The sequence below is a fragment of the Monomorium pharaonis genome, chromosome 8, assembly GCF_013373865.1.
Source record: "Monomorium pharaonis isolate MP-MQ-018 chromosome 8, ASM1337386v2, whole genome shotgun sequence".
Lineage (NCBI taxonomy): Eukaryota > Metazoa > Arthropoda > Insecta > Hymenoptera > Formicidae > Monomorium > Monomorium pharaonis.
In genome coordinates, this window is record NC_050474.1 from 14,949,870 (window position 1) to 14,972,497 (window position 22,628).

The 22,628-nt window shown below is 30.4% G+C and overlaps 1 protein-coding gene across 4 annotated transcripts in view; it reads left to right on the forward strand.

Annotated features, from left to right (window-relative positions):
* Nucleotides 1-22,628, forward strand: part of LOC105832135 (DNA topoisomerase 3-beta-1) — a 172,750-nt gene that overhangs the window by 46,650 nt on the left and 103,472 nt on the right. The gene's annotated exons all lie outside the window — the stretch shown is intronic.

Consider the following 22,628-nt stretch of genomic DNA (forward strand, 5'->3'; position numbering starts at 1 on the left):
AGAGTACACAAACCTGAAAACAGTTCTTGAAAAAATTAAATACACAGAACATAGATGACAAATTTGTGAGGATTTGCAAATTCTCACCATATAATTGGGTCAACAACCAGGTTACACAAAAAATCCATGCTTTCTATGTGAATGGGATAGTAGAGATCGAACGAACCATTACATAAGAAAAGAATGGCCGACAAGAACGTCTCTGCAACCTGGATCTAAAAACATTATAAATGAACCGTTAGTTGAGCCTTTAAAAGTTCTTCGATCTTTTTATATTAAATTAGGATTTATGAAACAATGGATGAAAGCTTTGTATAAAAAAGGTGAATGCTATCAGTATTTACAAAAAAAATTTTCCAACATCTCTAATGCAAAATTGCGGGAAGGAATTTTCGATGACCCTCAAATACGTAAAATGTTGAGAGACGACAATTTTGTCACCAAAATGAATAAAGACGAAAGAACAGCATGGCTGAGTTTCAAAGGTGTTACAGAAAATTTTCTAGGAAACCACAAAAGTCAAGATTGCTTAATAAATCTTAAGTTGCATTTCTTGGATTCTCATATCGACTACTTCCCAAAAAAGTCTAGGTGATTATAGTGAAGAACAGGGAGAAAAATTTTATCAGAACATTAAGGAGATGGAGCATCGATATCAAGGGAAGTGGGATGTGAACATGATGGCTGATTTCTGCTGAACGCTTAAATGAGATGTCTTTGTAAAAGGGAAGAAACGTAAGAGAAAGCCATTACACAGAACCTTCGAGAACAAAAGAGTTAGATATAATAGAAAAGGGGAGTGAATTTTCTACGCTATTCATTCACAGAAGCTCAGATTTGTCATTCGTATTGAATGTTCCCCGGGTAATGTAGTTACGAAAGCCTGCACGGTCTGGATTATACATTTGTGACCCAAACTGCTTTTGCAAGGTGTTTTTTTAGGTTAGAAAAAATGAGCCAATTCAGAACATCTGACCTTGAATTTGGATTCAGCGGGTCACAATACATAAAAATAGATTAGTCTGGTCTGCCAGATCAACATTAAAAATTTTTTTTAAGGTTAGAAAAAAATGAGCCAATTCAGCAATTCTGATCTTGGATTTGGATTTAGTAGGTCAAAATACATAAGAATAGAATAGTTTAGTCCGCCGGACCAACATTAAAAAAAATTTTTTTTGAGATTAGAAAATACGAGTTAACTTTGCAATTCTGACCTTGGATTCGGATTTAGCGGGTCAAAATGCATAAGCATTGACTAGTCTGGTCTGCCGGACCAACATTAAAAAAAAAATTTTTTTTAAGATTAGAAAATACGAGTTAACTTTGCAATTCTGACCTTGGATTCGGATTTAGCGGGTCAAAATGCATAAGACTAATCTGGTTTACCGGATCAATCACTTTTTTGTGTGCCTGTGTTATTAGGTGGTTGCATTGAAACCGTTGTTTTTTTTTTCGTTTTTTTAAGCATTTATTTTGTAAAAACTTGTTAGCTTATACTAATTAAAGTATTTTCTCTTATATGTTACTACTTTTTTCCACCTATCTCGAAAAAGCTGAATTTCATGTCGAAAGAATGCCCTGTCTTTTAACGCTATCCACTCATCTATTCATGTTTATATTTCCTCATAATTACGGAAGTGTGTATCTTCGAAGGCGTGTTGCATTGATTGGAACAAATGATAATCACTTGGGGCAAGGTCCGGAGAATGCGATTGGTGAGGGGAGGACCTCCTATTCCAGTTTCATCAGTGTTTCTTTCACCGCCAATGCAACGTAGGGTCGAGCGTTGTCGTAAAGCAGAATCACCTTTCGGCGATTTAATGCTACTGACGCCTTTTTTCCATTAAATTATTGCACGACACGCTCCTGTTGTTGATGACATTTGGCAATAATTGTTTGATTGGGTTTTAAAAGCTCATACAGCACTACACTCTTCATATCCCACCAGATACACAGTATGGCTTTGTAACCATGGATATTCCGTTTTGGCGTCGACATTAATGGTTGGTCAGGACCAACTCATGATTTTTTGCGTTTAGGGTTGTTATCTTTCTGGTTTTTATCTTTCCCTCCATTTTCCTCTTTTTTTCCTTTAGTTTTTTTTCTTCCTTTCTTATCCCCTCTATTTTTTCTTTAAAGCTCTTGCATTCTTATTCGTCCCATATCCTCCTCTATACCTTATTTTTCTTTTTTGCCTACCTCTCTTTTGCCCCCTCCATATTCTAACCTCTATCGATTGATGATCCGAGTTCACCTTATTCTCCATCTCCGTTTCCATTACCTTATCTTTTGTTTTTTTGTTTTTTATTACACAGTCTACTGCCCCTTTTTCTTCCTGTGAATGTTAATTCCCCCTCTTTATTTCTCTCGGTGTTTCCATTAAATATCAACTTTTAAATATAATTTTTTTCATTAAATATCCAATCTTTTTTCTCTATAAAATTTACTAATAATCTACTTTTTTTATTAATCTTTGTATATTTCTCTTGCCCCTTTAACCCTTTCTCTCTCACTAATTCCTCTACCTTCTGCTTTAATTTTTTTACAATCTTTCCACTTTTTTTTCTCACTCCTTTCTCCGCCTAAAATCGCTTCTTATTTTTTCTATCTCCTTTATTCTCCTTTCTTGTTCCTTTATTTCTCTCATTTTTTATCCAATTTCTTCATTTTCGAAATATTCTCTTTTAGTGTATTCCTTTAGTCTCCCCATTATCTTTTATAATTTTTTTTTTCCAGTCCCCATCAGCTCTTTCGAACCTTCTCAGCCCCCCTCCCTCTCTCTTGAATTCCCTTTTTCCTCTTTATCCTTTTTAGTCATTCCTCCATACTGTCGCAACTCCCCTTTATTTTTCCTTCCTTTTTTTTCTCTCTCGCTTCTTGCCTGTAATTCTGTCTCCACCCTTCTACTCCTCTTTGCCTAAGAAAAGCAATACCAAAAAAACCAGAACCGAGAACCGCCGCACCATTAATCGTAACATCTCTAGTACAAACACTTCCCTTTATCATTTATTGTGTCCCGTATAAACGGGCCTTATTCCTGCCACGCTATCCCTGATCCCTTTTTATCTTGTCTCTACGTATTTTATGCTTTCCGCACAAGAAATTGCACATTATTCCTCTTTATACTTAACGTTTTCACAGATTTTTTTTTTACAGACTTTTAATCCTGACCTTTTTTTCTCCTTAGATACCTCCACACCTGCACTTCTCATCTTTCCTTCCCTTTTCACTCATTCTCGACCTCTCTCGCTTTTTTATTCACGCACTTTCTTTATTACTCTTTTGATTCCTTTATTGACTCCTTTATTCCAATTTACAAAAATCGCACTTTACTCGGTGTCAATCATATCGTACCGGAAACGGAAGTCCGAATTTATTAATAAAATTACATAAATTTTATTGAATACATTTTATACACACTGAATTTTTAGGGCCACAGGATGTTCACATTTTGATTGAGCAACCATCTCGCGGTTTCTATCAGGTAATGCTGATACCGACAGTAATCATTTTTATGCGCGGATTTCTGAATCGCGAGACTATAATTTTTTTTTATCAGACATTTTATTTTTCCATATATAAAAGTTTTATTCTTTGGTTTTTATTAGAGAAAAATTGATTAATTTACAATCAAATTATTTTTTTAATTTCAAATTTAAAATGCAATATTTTGACGCCAAAATAATGAAATTAAAGAAACCAAAATGAGTTTTAAAGAGTAATATGTTAACTTCAAAGGGCCAAGTTGCGCCATCTGGATTCTACGTTTCACATGTTCCACATACCTTTCTCTATACATGAAATTTTTTGACATTTTTATGACATGAGAAGATGAAAAAAAAAAGTAATAATTATTTTTTAGATTGAAAATTTATTGTTCAAGTTGTATGTTTGTCCTTTAATTTACTTTTTTTTATTACAATATGATTGGTTGCGGAGATGTGAGCCTTTGAATTAAAAAATGACATTTTTTCAAAAAGTGTCAATAATTTGATACAAAAAAATCGTATAAAAATGAAATTAAAGCTTAAGAATTGAACTTTCGAGATCAATTGGTTTCATTTAAGAAAAAAATTTATCTTTGCCCATGCAGTTAAACAAATATGAAGAAAAAATTTTGAAATTTCTTAATTTTTATGAATAGAGATGATTTAAATGTAGTCGACCAAACTGGCAAATTTTTATTGCAGAAACTACGACGTTTTGGTCCTTGTTTTGGATCCTTATCAAGTAGAATAAGTTATTGCTCGTAATTACACTCGATAAAAACAGTAATTTACATAATAAAAACAAAAACAGCAAATTTGATATTTAAAAAATGCTTTGTTTTGCCTTTTATTTCGAGAGTCAGCAATAATTTAAAACGCCACATAAATAAAATAGGATTAAATACTGTTCTTAAATACTGCTCACAGTTTCTAAAAAATTAAACTCTGTAATAAAAAAGAGAAAAGACAGTCTTTAACACATGCAAAAGGCTAACATTTGTTTATCGCATTGATTGTAAGAATTGCAATGTAATGTATTATACATTGGCCAAACAAAGCGATATTTAAAAATGCGCATAAATGAACATAAAAAAAATTAAGAGACGGTAGTGGCTCGCGCCAAGTAAACGCACAGCGCGAGCCCGGTCGTGCTCTTTACGTGAGCACCCGAGATTATTGAATCTCAGAAACGGCTAAACGGATTGAGTTCTAACTAGGCTCAATCGAAAGCTTGGGGTCAGTTTGTATAAGAAAACTATTTTTATTTTTCCTCTACGTACCCTATGAGAGGAGATATCATGACGCAAAGTCCAAATGTCAAAATTTTTAAGTAAGAAACGTCGTCATTGTCGTTGTCATTGTCGTCGTCATCGACCTCTTAGATCAGAAAAAGTCACTTTCACACTTTTGATACAAGAGACGCTTGTGTGCTATGAACGCGCATCAGGTTATTTAAGAATCTGTCATACCGATGAAATATAGTGGCATGAGCAGCGGTCACATTTGCATGCTACTTGGACAACGTTTTGTTTTACGCGTAATAATGTCTAACGTTAATTATGTGCGTAATAAAACGGAACGCAGCAATTCGATCGTCACTACGGCGTTTGCATCGTGTGTAAAAGATTATGTGGGTCGCCAACTCGCCAGGGGTTCACGTGAAGTGACGTGCAGTGTGAGGTTATGTTATTATGACAGTTCGTGAAGTAATAATGCATATTATACCGTTATGTTTAATGCAAGGTTTACACCGTCAACAGGAGTAATGGAGTAGGAATAAGAAGTAAGAAATATGAAATGATATTTGCCCATTTAGTTTACTTCCGGTTTTTAATTGATAATAATTGCCCATACATTAGTGACAAAAGATGCTTCTTATACTTAAACTTTTTAATATTTAACCACATGCACAATTTAACCAATGTAAAATTAAATAATCAGTGAGTAAGAAGCTCAGATTTTATGCAAGGTCTACAATGTCAGCAGGAATAATGGATTAAGGAGTAAGAGTAACAATTAACCAATTAAAAACCGGGAGTAAACGAAATGGGCAAATCTCATTTTATATTTCTTATTCTTACTCCTACTGCATTACTCCTGCTGACATTGTAGACCTTGCATTACACTGGTGTTGATGAGATAGATGAGATGTTGTGTGATATAGAATTGTGAATTAGTTAAATATTGCTGCAATTGTCAATCAATATTTACAACTATTAATTAGTGTTACGGAAGAACGTCCGGATTGTGGACGTAAACGAAATAATATAATTATACATTGTGAAAGCGTGGGGGAGGGGGCATGAGGCAGTCACCGATGAATTATCTTTCCTTTAATAATTTCATTGTTCTTGATTATGATAATTACGAAGGAGATTTGAAAGGTACGCAAACTACCCGGTGTCTCATGGCACGAGTCGCATGGACTCGTGGCCGTCAAGCCCTTGTAATCAACGACCTCGTGGGTTGAAAAACTCGGTTGTGAAGGTCGATAGCGTGGGGACTTCGTATGGAGGACCCGGGGCCATTCAGGCTACCGAGACGCTGGTGACGCAATAGGGAAATGATGGAAGGATGGAGAAAATTCGGGAACGAATGCCGAGTGGCTTCCCCCACGCTTACCCCAATGACCAATATGCAAGTGTGTGGGCCAAAGAGAAGGAAAAAAGGGCTGGCAAGTCGAGACATGTCCAAGCGTGGGACGTTTTCGTTTTTGAGACAGAAGCTCAGGGACCGCCGTGAGAGAAAGGTGCGAAGTATTCTAGCGTTGAGTATTGTACCCAGTCGTTATTGTTACTAGTAAAATATTACCGTTTGAATTTGAATTTATTTCGTTTATCACCTTCTCCTTGCCCAATACAATTAGTTTGAATAAAACTTTAAATAAACATTTTTAATAATACTAATTTTTATTCTTTAATATGCTTAATATGTTAGTAACATATACAATACCGGTATCTTGGTGACAAAAGATGATTTTTATCCTTACAATGTTATTAATATTTAACTAACGCACAACTTTACGTCACACCTCATCTATTTAATCATCAACATCAATGTAAAATTAATTAATCAAAGAGCAACATAACTCAGATTTTACACTGTCGATGAGATAAATGAGATGTTGTGTGATATATAGAATTGTAAATCAATTAAATATTGCTGCAATTGTCAATCAATATTCACAACTATTAATTAGCTTGAATAAAACTTTAAATAAACGTTTTTGATAATATTAATTTTTATTCTTTGGTTGTTTAGTAACATATATAATGCTGGTATTTTGGTAAAAGATGGTTCTTATCTTTACAACGTTATCAATATTTAACCAATGCACAACTCTACGTCACACATCATCTATTTAATGATCAACATCAATGAAAATTAATTAATCATAGAGCAACATAATTCAGATTTTACACTGGTGTCGATGAGATAGATGAGACATTGTGTGATATACAGAATTGTGAATCAGTTAAATATTACTGTAAATGTCAATTAATATTTACAATTATTAATTAGTTTGAATAAAACTTTAAATAAACGTTTTTAATAATACTAATTTTTATTCTTTACTTTACTAGTAATATATAAAAAAAATTACAAAATCCCCAAGATAATACATTTGCTCATATCAAATTCAACCTAAGTAATATATAATTTATAAATACTACAAAATGCACGATATCCAAACAAAATTACCTTTTTAAAAAATGTAAAAAAAGCGCGCCAAGTGTGTGGTTTTTCTTTAAGGAAAAAATCACAAATTCCAAGAATACTTTTGATAAATTCACCTTAAGTGATATTTTTTTATAACGAAAAAATCACAAATCCGAGATAAAACTTTCGATCAAATTTAACCTAAGTAATATACATTTCTAAAATATAGTATAACTTTGATTATTAAAGTAACAATTATTTTAAATAAAAAATTATTGTATTTACACAAATTAATTTTTCTACAAAAATAATGATATGTAAATATTTTGCGCCAATTAAGAGTGAACATTACAAAATGAGTTTTAAGTTTTTTCTCTACAAAAATAATGAAGAAATATGCACCAATCTATAAAAATAGATGTTTATTCTTTGGCTGGAATTTATAGTCGATTTTTCATTAAGCCTGTATCAGAGTAGAGATAGATATTAAGATTGAATTGAAATATAATTAAAGCATTCAAAGCAAAGTTAATGTAATTAAAGCCATTCAAAGCAAAGTTAAAGAATATTGGTTTTGTTCCTAATTAATTACATTCAATTCAATCCCAATATCAATCTCTATTCTGATACAGGCTTAATGAAAAACTAAATTAAACTATGAATGCCAGCCAAAGAATAAACATCTATTTTTTAGATTGGCGCATATTTCTTCATATCATTATTTTTGTAGAGAAAAAACTTAACTCATTTTGTAGTGTTTACTCTTAATTGGCGCAAAATATTTACATATCATTATTTTTGTGGAAAAATTAATTTGTGTGTGAATACAATAATTTTTTAATTAAAATAATTGTTACTTTAATAATCAAAGTTATACCATTTTAGGTATGTATATTATTTAGGTTGAATTTAATCAAAAGTTTTATCTTGGATTTGTGATTTTTTCGTCATAAAAAATATTACTTAGGTTGAATTTATCAAAAGTATTCTTGGAATTTGTGATTTTTTCCTTAAAGAAAACCACACACTTAACGCGCTTTTTTTACCATTTTTTATTAAAAAACACGAATTATGCCATTCGGTTATTAGTAAACATAAAGTCAGCAACAATCATGACTTCGATTGGCTTAATCCGCATGTGCTGCATACTGACAAACATCCTGTCAAAAGATCGATAGCCGAAATGTTCTACATTAAAAAATTTACAAAATAAATTGCATAAATTTACAAAAGGACACCGATAATTTGAGTATATAATAATGTTATCGATTTGGGTTGATTTGCGTTTCTCACTTCGCCTTGATATTCTCACACTCCGACCGTCAGTTGTGCTTGAACTGTCCACGAATAACAACATCTTATTCTTGACTATAGTGTATTTTATTTCGTGACTTGATTTTATATATTTTTACACACTGATAACGGTAATATTTAATACTTATTATGTTCTTTTCTTTACTGCGCTTATTGTTCTCATTTATTATTATTGTATTTTTTATCGACAGTGTAATTACGAGCACTAACTATTCTACTTGATAAGGGTCCAAAACAAGGACCGAAACATCGTAGTTTTTGCAATAAAAATTTGTCAGTTTGGTCGACTACATTCAAATTATATCTATTTATTAATTTATTACTAGTGACAAAAAGTTTCCAACAAAGTACTATTTCTAATTTTTTTTAATTCAAAATTTTTTAAGATTTAAAAAGAATTAAAAATTTTGACATAACCATCGAAAAATAGACTTTTGCTCTTCAATTTAGTTTTTGATTTTTTTTTTGTGACCATTATTCTCAAAATTATGGTTTGAATTTTACTTTTTTTTTTTTTCCGAAAAAATTAGGTGTTTCCTTAATTTTGTTCCGGAGTGTATAACTTAAACTTTTTTTTTGTACATATTTGAATTTAAAGGTAGAACGAGCAAAACAGGAAAACTAGGTTTCAAATAATTACAGTTTGCGGATGATTAATTTCAAATTAGTTAATTTTTCACTTTAATTATTTTTTTTAACTGATTAATTTTTCTTTTACTTAAATGTTCTTTAATGTAAAAAAATTTTATACTTCTCCTCTTGTATACAAAAAATATTTTTTTGTTTTATGAATAATGTATAAATTTAATTTACTAATAGAATATTTAATTAATGCCCATAGACACGTAATTTCTTGTTTATTTTTTAACTTTATTCTCAATAGGAAAAATGGGAAATGTTTTGACCAAAATCATGTATCTTACTATTTTTTGGTGTGCTCTTTTGATTTCCGGGATCAAAATTGTCTTAGAAAACCGGTATGATGGATTTTAAGTGGAAAAATACCGAAAAATTGGAAAATTTTTTGATATTTTTTTATGAAAAAGTATTAAAATTTTTAACTGCGTTTAAAGGTGGATAAAATAGTTGAAGTTAACGAGAAATTTTTATTCAATCTAATTCATTATAATTTTTTCAAAATGGCTAAAATTGCAAGAAATTTAGTGAAATATGGGTTTTTTTATTAATAAATCTATGAAAATCAAGCATCGTCAAGCTTTTTTTTTTACAGTATGAACTTCGGATAAATCTAACATCACTGTTCATGTTGTTTTATCAGAGTTTACTTACAAGGGAACGGATAGAACTCTTCCTCACCGATTTTAATGAGCTTTGGATATGTTGTAGAACATAAAAAAATATTAGACCCATATTTTTTTTATCTGTGTATTTCGAAGTTTAGGGGTTGAAACCACCTCTTGAATATAACGCATTTTTTCGTTTTTGACGAATATCTTTGAAAATATAAGGTTTATGAAAAAATGTTTTATACAAAAGTTTTATGGCATTTTATACTCTTTACAATAGTATATTTAAATTTTTCAAAAATTTTAAACTTATTAATTTATCCCATTCCTACCCCTTTTTTTAATATTTTGAAAATTTTTAAGGATAAAAATTAAAGAGCATTAAAAACTGAATCCATCCATATATAATAATATATGGGTTACATCATTCTTAATCATTGGCAAAACGAGATGATAATCTCGTGCTATATGTAGGCGCCGCGCTAGAAGTCGCGTTATTTCTTTAGACGCGTCACATTCAATAACTGCCTCTTCTGAGTATATTTTTATATTAGAACATAAAAACGGATTAATCTTAATTACATAATACCCTACGTATTACACGATATAAAGCATAAATGCATATGTATAACAAAAGTAGCATATATATACGTATGCGCGTACGTACATTTTTATTGTTACAAATGCGAATATAGATTAATATAAAGCAAAATATTTTTTTAATATTTAAAACTGCAATATAACAAAATATATAATATCAAGAGAAAAGTATAAAATATAAACTGCAATAACTATTTGCATGATTATATTATTTACACCATATGCACACTACAACACACTCTGATAATAAAGATAATATAATTATATAATTTGAAATTTAAATAATAATAGTGTGTATCACGGCTCTTTGTATTAACTTAACACTAGTTAGTATATTGGAAACTGAAAAGCTCTGTAGAAGAAATATACTTTATAGCAAACACCAATTGGCTTTGGCTCTACTAGCATTCCAATATACTATATAATTTAATTTAATGAGTTTGAAAACACATTTATACGGATGTATATACATTTTGCACACGACACGAGCGAATAAGTTTAATATTAGTGTTGATAGACGGGCCGGTTGTTCTCGCGCAGGCGCATCACGTGAGGCTTCAGTAAAATATTCATTAGTAATAGGAAGGAGATCTTTGATCCCCATACAAATTTTTTTGCAAATTTATAAAAACGTTAACACACTTTATATATTTAACACGCACGCATATATTTGCATATTGTTTGCATGTATATTTGTGTATATGGTATATATTCAACATAAATTAAGGAATTAAAAATAATTTGCATTTAATAATAAAAATCAACTAAAAAACGAAAAAAAGTAAATTTATGGAATAAAACCTATATTTAAATTGAAATAAAATATTTTATTTGACGGAACTCACACAGAATACCGACATTTGTCACAAGGCTAAGGGAAAACCGCCAAAAATTACGATATTTATAAAGTATTCTATTTAATGCAAGAAAATATAAATGTGTGTTTAAGCATAAAATGTGTTAACGTTTTTATAAATTTGCAAAAAAAATTGTATGGGGACCAAAGATCTTCTATTAGTAATGTATACTTTATTGAAGCCTTACATGACACGCCTGCGCGAGAATAACCGATCCGTTTATCAACACTGATGCTAAATTTATTCGCCCATGTCGTGTGCAAAATATATTGCATATATACATCCGTATAAACGTTTATAAACGAGAAGCTGCCTTTTTAATTCGTAGTTGGTAATGTGAACAAGTATATTGGATAGTGTATTGTCACAAGTATTTCTTTTGTGAACATGTAAGTATCTGCTTTTAATTTATTACTTTTTACTCTCTTGTGTTTTTTTACTTTAATAATATTGAAATTATAAAAATACGTTAAATTATTACTGTATATGCATATAATGATAAATGCAACATAATAATATATGGAAAACAGAAACAAATAGAGCAAGAATTAAAATATCAGTTATATATATATATATATATATATATATATATATATATATATATTAAAATAGATCAATTCTTTAATCTTAAAAACGACCACCCAGCACAATTTATATAAAAAAAAGCTTGGTCAATTTCCTTGAATATTTTATATATTGTAGTACTTATAGCTCTAATAAAAAATTACAATTTGTGCGACCTTTCTATAGCTAGTCTTGGAGATAAAAATTTTTGGAAATTGCTATTTTAAGGTTTACAAGTGCAAACATACGCAATAAAACATAAAATAGCAATTTTCAAAAATTTTTATCGCCGAAAATAGACATAGAAAGGTCACAAATTGTAATTTTTTTATTAAGGCTGTAAGTACTACAATATATAAAAAATTCAAGGAAATTGATCGAGCTATTTTTTTTCATTTAAATTGAGCCGGATTTTGTATTATATTAATAATTAAAAAAATGTGTGCCGTTTATTCTGTCATCATCATTTATTATCTTTCATATTATTCTCCGATTTCATATTTCTAAAAAAATCATTTTTTAGAGCAATTTTCTATATCATTGATTGCAATAAATGTTGCAATCGATGTTGTGATTGATTCAACAAATTTTTTGTAATCATCTGTATTAGCACAACTATTTTGTTCACCAAATTATTTTTTAATTACTTTAAATTTCAAAATATTTTAATGTCCTGTACTGTGGTCTTCTTACAATTATTACTCGATTTTGATGGCTTAATTCATTTTGATTTATTTTTTTATTAAGAAAGTTAGAGACGACATAACTAACATAAAAAGACAATTCTATTAATTATGAAGGGTATTATTTTTTATATATAATAAAAGATTGAAATATATATTTCATTTTAATATTTCAGAATGCTGTAATTTAATCTATATAATGTGATTTTTTACTCGCTATAACTTTCAATGGTTTGGATTATCCGAATACTTCGATAAGTTTGCAGGAAAGACGAGTGAATGTAAAAATCGAACGTATGCTATTAGAAATAAGAAATGAAGAACAATGTCAATTAGAAGAGAAAGAAACTTTAGATTTTTATGATGAGTATAAGATCCCAGAAGCAGAAAAAGTTGATTTATTAGAGGCAGATGAAAAAGAAACATTTTCCAAAAGAACTTATTTGTGATTTAGTTGAAGAAACAACTGACTATAAGAGGCAAGCTGTGGAATACTGGAAAAGTGGTAAGACAAAACCAAGATCGAAGGAGTTAAGCAAAAATTTAGAAAAATTACATCGATACGACAATTACAACGATGGAAAAACTATTTCATCCAAGATGGTAGTAGGCCAGAAAAATTAAAAAAATATCTAAATACACATTAGACCATTTTAATGAAGCACTTGAAAGAAAAATCATCATTCATGACATTGACATCACTCGATGGGCTTCTCGAGCACAAAATGAAGAAAATGTGGCAGGACTCAAAGCTTTAGAGAAATGGGTACAAAGATTTAAAAAAAGACAATATTGTGTCCAGAATAATAACAAAATTTGTTACAAAAAAGTCTTCATTATCAAAACCTGATTTAAAAACTAAATGCGATACATTTATTAACGTTTAATGTTTTTAAATCAGGTAAATGTAAAATATTATATTAATCAATTTGGTGTGGAAAATATTTATAATTCGGATTAGAGTGGATTTTAGTTAGAATTTTATTTTGGTCGTACTTTAGCTCCAAAAGGTATTAAAAAGAATTTGTAGTACAGTCTATATCAGCAGCCACGTATAGCTATACAATTCAACCGACTATTTCGGCTGATGATAGATTATTATCGCCTCTTCATAGTATTAAAAGAAATTACAGGAACATTTGGTCTGAGAGTACAAGAAACATTATTTAACGCGCCTAATATCTTTGTTACGGCTTCAAAGTCAGGCAAATTATTGTAACATCAAATTATGTAAAAATTTGGTTAAAGGAAGTATTTTTTTCAAATGTCGGGCCACAATCAGTATTGTTGTTAGATTCGTGGAGTGGACTTTGTTCTAACATAGTTTTAGAAACTAAATTAGATTTTGCAACAGATATTGTTTTCTTAACTATTCCAGCTGGTACAACAGGAAAAATACAGCCATTAGACGTATATGAATTTTGATTGTGGAAGAATTTTATTAAATACTTTTCTGATACTATTATGTTGTTAGATCTGTCTTTAGATCTTTATAATAGAAATAATATCTTGAAATTACAGTCATTAACATACCATCAATTCCCGTCACTCAGGTTTTAAAATATATTTAAATATGCGTGGACTAAAAGTGGATACGTAGAGAATGCATACAATGATACCTGCGGGCTATACTGATAGAATTTGAAATACCAATAGATTTTTGTTTTAAAAAGAATTTTAAAATAAAATGCGATTTTTGTGACAAAATAGCCATTGTAACTTATTTTTGGTGTAGAAAATTGCTTTGTATAACACATTTTTTCCATGAACATCATCTTTGTGATGAATATATGCCATAAATGTAAGATATTTATAAACAAATTCTGTTTTGATTTCTTTAAAAATGATGTTTTTAGATTATTAACATTGGTAAAATTATTTTAGCAGTTTTCCTTACCCGTGCAATAAATACTGGTATTGTTTTATTTCTGCCTAATAAAAATTTTAATTTGTATAAAATTATGTTTGTAACAAATATTTCAACCCCTTTTCCCTTTTTCTTTATTCTTTCTTTCGTTTTTACTTTATAATATATTTTAATTAATATTTCAAACTTATTAAATTATATAATTATATTATTTTTATTATCATAGTGTGTTATGTGCATATAGTGTAAACAATATAATTATGCAAATAGTTATTGCAGTTTATATTTTATACTTTTCTCTTGATATTATATATTTTGTTATGTTGTATTTGCATTTTAAATATTAAAAAAATATTTTGCTTTATATTAATATATATTTGCATTTGTAACTCTTGTGAATGTGATGCACTCACACCAAGAATGTCGCAAGTGATAAAGGTGTCAAGTGACACCTCGCGCATGCAACATCGTCCGACTTACATACCGAACGTCGCACTGGGCAATGCACCCGGTTGCCTAATAAACAACACCCAAAATCTCCTGATTTTGAGTGGATTTTGCGTAGCCAGCAATTGCTGACTAAGCAAATGCACTGACCGAATGCCAGTGACCGCGGAAGTACCCTCCCCGATTATACGCCAAAAATCGGTGTATATAAACACCGCTGTAAAGATAACGAGCGAGCCTACTTGCGATACCATACAGCGACAAACCTATGTTGCTCGACATAATATTTTTTGTACAGGTTTATTAACGAATCGTTGTAACAAAGTTGAGAGAAAATATATAGGGTTAATCTACTATTGGCGATATCTTTGTGGAACTTGACCCGAGGAGTACGGCAGCGATCCCCAATACTGCGTTTCGAAACTTACGGCGCACAACATAACAATGAGAATGTATGTACGCGCATACGTATATATGTATATGCTACTTTTGTTATCCATTTATGCTTTATATCGTGTAATACGTAGGGTATTATGTAATTAAGATTAATCCGTTTTTATGTTCTAATATGAAAATATACTCAGGAGAGGCAGTTATTGAATGTGACGCGTCTAAAGAAATAACGCGACTTCTAGCGCGGCGCCTACATATAGCACGAGATTATCATCTCGTTTTACCAATAATTGAGAATGATGAAACCCATATATCATATATGGATTGATTCGGCTTTTAATGCTCTTTAATTTTTGTCCTTACAAAATTTTCAAAATGTTGAAAAAAGGGGTGGGGGTAAATTAATAAGTTTAAAATTTTTGAAAAATTTAAATATACTATTGTAAAGAGTATAAAATGCCATAAAACTTTTGTATAAAACATTTTTTTATAACCCTTATATTTTCAACGATATTCGCCAAAAACGAAAAAATACGTTATATTCGAGAGGTGATTTCAACCCTTAAACGTCGAGATACGCAGATAAAAAAAATATGGGTGTAATATTTTTTTATGTTCTACAATATATCCAAAGCTCATTAAAATTGGTGAGAGACAGTTCTGTCCGTTCTTTTTTGAATAATAGCGGATTCAATATGGCGGTCAAAGAACTAAAAAAATAATTTTTTTGTGATTATTAGCAGCAAAAGTTTTGAAACCATAAATTGTACGTTTTGTACGTTTTTTTATGTTATGGATACCGCAAAATGGCGGATTTAATATGATGAATGGAATATAAAAAATATCAAAATTTTAAATGAAAAAATATATTCTACAAAAAATTTTTTGAAAGTATTTTTGTCAATTTCTTTATTGGATTTATTGTTTTTGAGAAAATGAAATAAAGTTTTAAAATTATAATTATTAACACTTATTCTTTAGCTATTAGACCAAAAAGAAGTATTCTTTGGTTCTTGTATAAACTATTCTAAGGGTTTCTGAAGTTGTTGGGTCCGAATTTGGCGACAGATTTTTAAAGTTCAAAATGGACCAATATGATGGATGGAATATTAAAAATGTAAAAATTAAAAATTAAGAACATTTAAAAAATTCTCCCTAAAAAACAAAGATTCAATCGTTACCACCTCTACGTGGTAAGAGTTGGAAAACATTCACGAGTGACGGCTAACGGACGGAAGCTTCAAGTACATTCCCACGTAACACAAAAATTGCAGTTACATCACAGCAATGTTGCAACAACATTGTAATCTTGCAGCAATATTACTACAATGTAATTGCAATTTTTGTGCTATGTGGGTTTATTATTATTACTTATTCAGAATACTAATGTTGCGCGACTATTTTTTTAAATTGAGAATCTTGCCATTTTTTATATACCATCCACCATATTGGTCCGCCATTTTGAATTTTGAAAATCTCATCAGATTTTCAAACTCAGCAACCTCACAAATCTTTAAAATAGTTTATAATAGAAACGTACAAATCTAGATAGCACAAAATATTTATAAGGAAACCTATTTATGTTATTTAAATATTTTGTACATATTTTTATCCGAGTTTGCCAGGTATAAAAAAATTATTATGAATATTTATGAAAATAAATATAGTATTATCATCAAAGAATATAAAAAATATTTTGAGTTTATCTACCATAAATATCTTTCAGTACATTTAAAAATATATTTTATATATTATTGATGATAATTTTTATATCGTTTCTAAATGATTTATGAAAAATAATTATATAATTAAAAAAAAATATTTTTTGAAAAAAATTTGTAAAATATTTCTGAATATTTATTATAAATTTTTTGTGCTATCTGGGAAAGGATAGTTCTCTTTGGCCTGATAGCTCAAGAATATGTGTTGCACTGATTATTATTTCACAATTTTGATTTTATTTTTTTTTAAACAACGCATTTAATGAAGAAATTGACAAGAAATTTTTTGTAAATTACGATATTTTTTTTTATTTAGATATTTTAACATTTTTTATATTCCATTTGCTATATTAGATCTATCACATTTTGCAGTATTTAAAACATAAAAAACGTACAAATTTTATGGTTTCATGACTCCTGTTGCTAATAATTACGAAAAAATTTATTATTTTTTAAATTCTTTAATCGCCATATTGGATACGTTGTTATTAAGACAGTAAATTCTGATAAAACATGAACAGAATTGAATAGAATTTATTCCGCGCTCCCACGGCGGAGTGTTTTTTTTTTTCTTAAAGAGGACCATCGAAACTCTTTACATTCTCCTCTTTTCTCTACACTTTTTTACAATATATACATAACATATACGTATAAACTTCTTTTAATTTCCCTTGCGCCCTGGCCATTGTGCGACCTAACAAATGTTTACACATTCTTTTCTCCACACCTTTCTATAAACCGCTCACCCTTACTCCTTTTCGTCTCCCTTCTGTCTGTTTTCTTCCTCACTTGTTCATCTCCCCCACCTGCCTCTTTTTCCTAGTTTCATCCAATCCGGTTTTATGATCTCACTTACACAACCCTCTCCTCTTTTCAGCCTACAGTATTTACATATTTTCTGTTTCCCCCTCCACTCCTCTCCACTTTTAATCTTTTAGTCCTTCCCAATTCCCCCGCCATCTTTTTCCTCATTTTTTTCTTTCCAATTCTTATTTCCTCATCCTAGCTCTACCTCTTTCTCTTCACCCAAAGCTTCCTGTTGAAAACCGTCACTCTTTTTCCTTTTGCTCGCTCTGCCTTTGCCCTCCTCAATATTTTCCACTTAAATGTTTTCCATGCATAAATCTTTATTTACCCATACTTAACTCCCTAGGTTCTTCCCACTTTACCTCTCCTCCAAAAAATCTCCTTATTTGTTTCATTTCTGTAATTATTACACACCTCCCCGCTTCTTTTCGCCTTTCTTCCATCCTCCTTAACCTCACCCTTTTGCCTAGTATCTTCTTAATTATTTTCCACATAACATCTTTTTTCCTTGTCGTTTTCCACGCCTCTTTACACCAGTCTTTTCTCCCTCTTTTTTCTCTCCTCCAGTCTTTTTTTCCTCTTTATTGCTTCCATCCTTCTCTTTCTTTTTATCTGCGCCTTCTTGTTCAATCTTCTTTTGGACTTTTTTTTTACATCCTTCCGTTTCCGTATCGCCCCTTTCCTTTCCTTCTGCCACCCATACTTCTCTCTTTCTGCCAAACACCATCTTTCTCTTTCCTCTCCTCCTTTTTATCCTCCTTTCTTGCCAGTGCCTTCTCCGCTTGCCTTTTCTTTTCCTCCTCCTTCTCCCTCTGCTTCTCCTGTCTCACTTCCTCCGTTGTCCTTCTGCTCTGTTGCACCCCCTCCTCTCATTTCCCCGCCTTCGTTTTTTCTCTTTTCCTTTTTCCTCTCTCTTCCATTGTCATTTCTTCATATTCTTTTATAACTTTATCTCTTTCTTCCCCTTCTATTCTCTTCCGTCTCTCTTCGCTCTCCACTTTTTCTAATATCTCCTTCCACCCCTTGACTCTTCTCTCTCTGTTCATCCTCTCTGCTCTCCTTTATTCTCTCTTTTTGCACCTTCCCTTTTCTTTCCTTCCTGCCCCCAACGCTCTTCTTTTCCGCTGCCCCCGCTTTTTTCCTATCTACCTGCTCCTTCTCATTTTCCAACCTGTTACTTCTATACTCCATCTCCGTCTTCTCCGTTTGTTTCCTTCACCGTTCGGCCTTCTTCACACCTCTCTCCATCTCCGACGCCTCCCTGGAGCTTTCTCTTCTTTCTCCTACACATCTTCTGTTTTCTTCCACACTTGTTCCTCTTACCAAGCTTGACAACTCCTCCGTGGCCTCTCAATCTTTTTGCCTCTCTCATCATCTGCCTTATCTCTTTCGTCATCTTATTTATTCTTTTTATTTCTCTCTTTATCTCTGTCAGTTCCTTCTCAATTTCCTTCAAATCTTCTATTTCATCTCTCGCTCTTTCTCACTCTTATTTCTAGCCTTTACTGGCGGACCACGTGCATGTAAACATCTGCGTTCCCAAAGACACGTTACCGCCGTCTCTTCTCTCATTATTGTCAACCTTCTTATACCGCCACGCAATTAACCGTTCGTCTCGTTTGTCATTGGCTCCAGCTCTGTTATCAACTCATAACGCTACCTCGATCCCACGATCCACTGTCTTTAACATCTCCGTTTTATACTTCAACTTTTCTCTCAACATATCTCTACCATTTTCTTTACTATCCCCTCTCCTCGATCGCTCCATTTTTTGTCTACTCATCTTCTGTCTGGCTCTTTATTCTTACATTTCTACAGCACTTTCTCTCCTTTCCGCTACTTCCCTCCAATTCCTCTTGTATCCCTCGACTTTTTCTCCATAATTCCACCTTTTAACTTCCCTTCACTCTTTCATCCTCCACTTTTAATCACTAAACCCGGAGCTCTCCAAATCACTTCCACATACCGATGAAACATGAGTAGTGATGTTGGATTTATTCAAAATTTATACTATGAAGGAGAAAAGCATGACAATGCTTGATTTTTATAGGATTATAAAGAAAAAATTTATATTTCACTAAATTTTTTGCAATTTCTGCCATTTCAAAAAGGTTACAGTAAATTGGGATTGAAAAAAAATTTTTTGTTAAAATTCAACATGGTTAAAAATGGATGTTAATACTTTTTTTATTCAAAAAGAATATTAAAGAATTTTTTTTCTAATTTTTTGGTACTTTTTCATTTAAAATTTGCCATACTGGTTTTCTGAGGCATGAAAATGTTTTAATCCCGGAGATAAAAAAAGCACACCAAAAAGTAATAAGATACATGATTTTAGTCCAAAACATTTTACATTTTTTTATTGAGAAATTATGTATGAATGTAGTTAATTATGAATAAAGCTCAAAAATGAACACAAAATTGCGTGTCTGTAGGCGTTAATGGATTATGCTCGAATTTATAGTCGGTACTTGGCACTTGGCACTCACAAGGGAAGTGTCAAAAGTATCCAACGCCAATTTGATTCTCCTTGAAATATGTTGTCAAACACACAAATCTTAAAAATACGTAATTTTTTATGTGCGACATTTTATGTTTAGAGGTTGAAACATCTGTTTGAAAGAATAATTTTTTTGGAACGAATCTCGTCCTAAGTATAAAAGATTTAAAAATAATTTTAAATAAAAGTTGTACAGTTTAAAGAGTATACACACTTTAAAATTGTAAAGGAAAATAAATTAAAAAAATTTTTTTTATTTACAGGACACTTTCTCTATTTTTTTTAAATTTTATTGCGCCAAATTAAAGAGTTTTTCTTTTAATTCAACCATGTATATTAAATTTGTGCGCGCGCGCACATTCCGATGCACGCACAAAAGAAAAAGAAAGAGAGCTAGTAAATTATTCAGTTTAGCGGCGCCAAGTTTTTGTAGTAAAATATTTATTTGTATTAAAATATTTATTTGTAATATTTGTACAAATAAGTATTTGTAAAAGTAGATGTTCTAATTTGTATTAGAGACTCTTTGCTAAGAGACGTGACAATTCTGAATTCTGAAACAAAATGGCGACGATGTATACAGCAAACTGCGTATATACATACTGCGCAGTGTTGGGTAAGATACTTTTAAAATGTATTTAGATACAGATACACAAATCAAAATGTATATAGATACAGATACTTAGATACTTTAAAAGTATCTCAGATACGTATCAGATACTTTTAAATTATTCAAATAAAAAAATCTGAAAAATTTAAATGTTTGTGCGCAACACGAAAAGCGCATTATAAAATAAATAATTACATTTTTGTGTTGCGCATAAATACCTGTCGCTGAACTCTTACTGTCTTTTCCGAATTTTTTATTTGTTTGTTGAGTTGTTGAGTAAACTTGCGTTTCTCGTCTTTTAAATTATATTTTATTGTAATAATAATAATATTAATAATGTATGTAATATGCACAAAATCTAATGATTCCATAGACTAGATAGCAAAGTTATTTTATACATAAGTACTATTTGCACAAATCTAAATGACGCTATCGACAGTAATAGCAAATCAAAAATGACCTTAAAAAAACATTTTTTTCCCAATAAAGACAAAAAGTACGTGAAAATGTATTTGAAAATGTATCTGAAAATGTATCTGAAAAGCAGTTCAGATACTGTGTTTTGTATCTAGATACAGATACAAATACTCTAATTCAAATGTATCTCAGATACAGGTTCAGATACACAAAATGTATCTCTATACATGTATCTAGATACATGTATAGAGATACTACCCAACACTGATACTGCGTATATACCGATTGTAATTGTGATTGCGATTGAACGTTTGAAGTCATAAATAAGTTTTAACTTATAAATAAGTAAGGCCACAAAACAAAAAAACATTTAAAACATAAAACATTTAATTATTTTTATGAAATGGAAGTAATTTTTCGAAGATGTATTTATTATTTAAATAATATAAACTGTAATTTAATTAAATTTTTCTCTCTTCTCTCCCTTTTTTGTGTAAATAATAATAATTCTTTATAAATATAATTCTTTCTCCTGAATATATAATATAATTAACGTCAAAGCTTGAAATTAATAGTATGACCGACAGAATATGTCTACTTAAAGGTACTAACTATAACATAGTTTTTTAAAAATAAATAAATGTTTTTAGAATAAAATGGACAGTTTATTCTTTTGCAATCTATTGAAATATTTAAAAAGCATGAAATCTTGTCTGAAACAATTACAACAAAATATACACTATAATGCCACTCAGCTGGCTTGCCGATGACGTGTCATAGGCTGCAATATGGGTAATATGTTTATATGTATGCCCAAAGATCATTTGTACGTTTTTAGTCTACACACAGAAAAATAATTACTATTTCCAAGTAAATATTATTTGTTCTAAGGAATTGGTTTTTTGCTACATCTGCAAATCTATGGTAAACTTGTTACAAATATCACATTTACTTAAAACATGTTCTAACTTTTAGTAAGTTTAATACTTCAAACAAGAATATTTGCTTCAAACAGATATTACTATCCAGAGTTCTACGTAATTCTTCTTTAATCAAGCTTTATAATATTCTTGAAACAAGAATACATTTTTATTTTAAGCAAAAAATGTTGAAATTTTTTAATACTTGTAACAAGCATTAATATTAAGAAAATATTATTGGTTGAAGAAGACTATTACTTGAACGAAATAAAATAAAAAAGTAATTACTTTTCTTGGCTGTAGAATTTTTCTGCGTGTATTTAGTAACTGTCATGCATTTTATGCAAGTCTGATATACGAATAAGGCACATAAATTTACCGATACAGCTTTTAGTTAAATTAAAAAACTAAAAAGTAAGTATTTAAATACTTTGTTGTTCCCAAAACAATATATAATACAATTCTCTTTATACATTTACAAAAATCACATAGACAAAAAATTTTTTATTTATAGTTAAATCGTAATTGTAGTT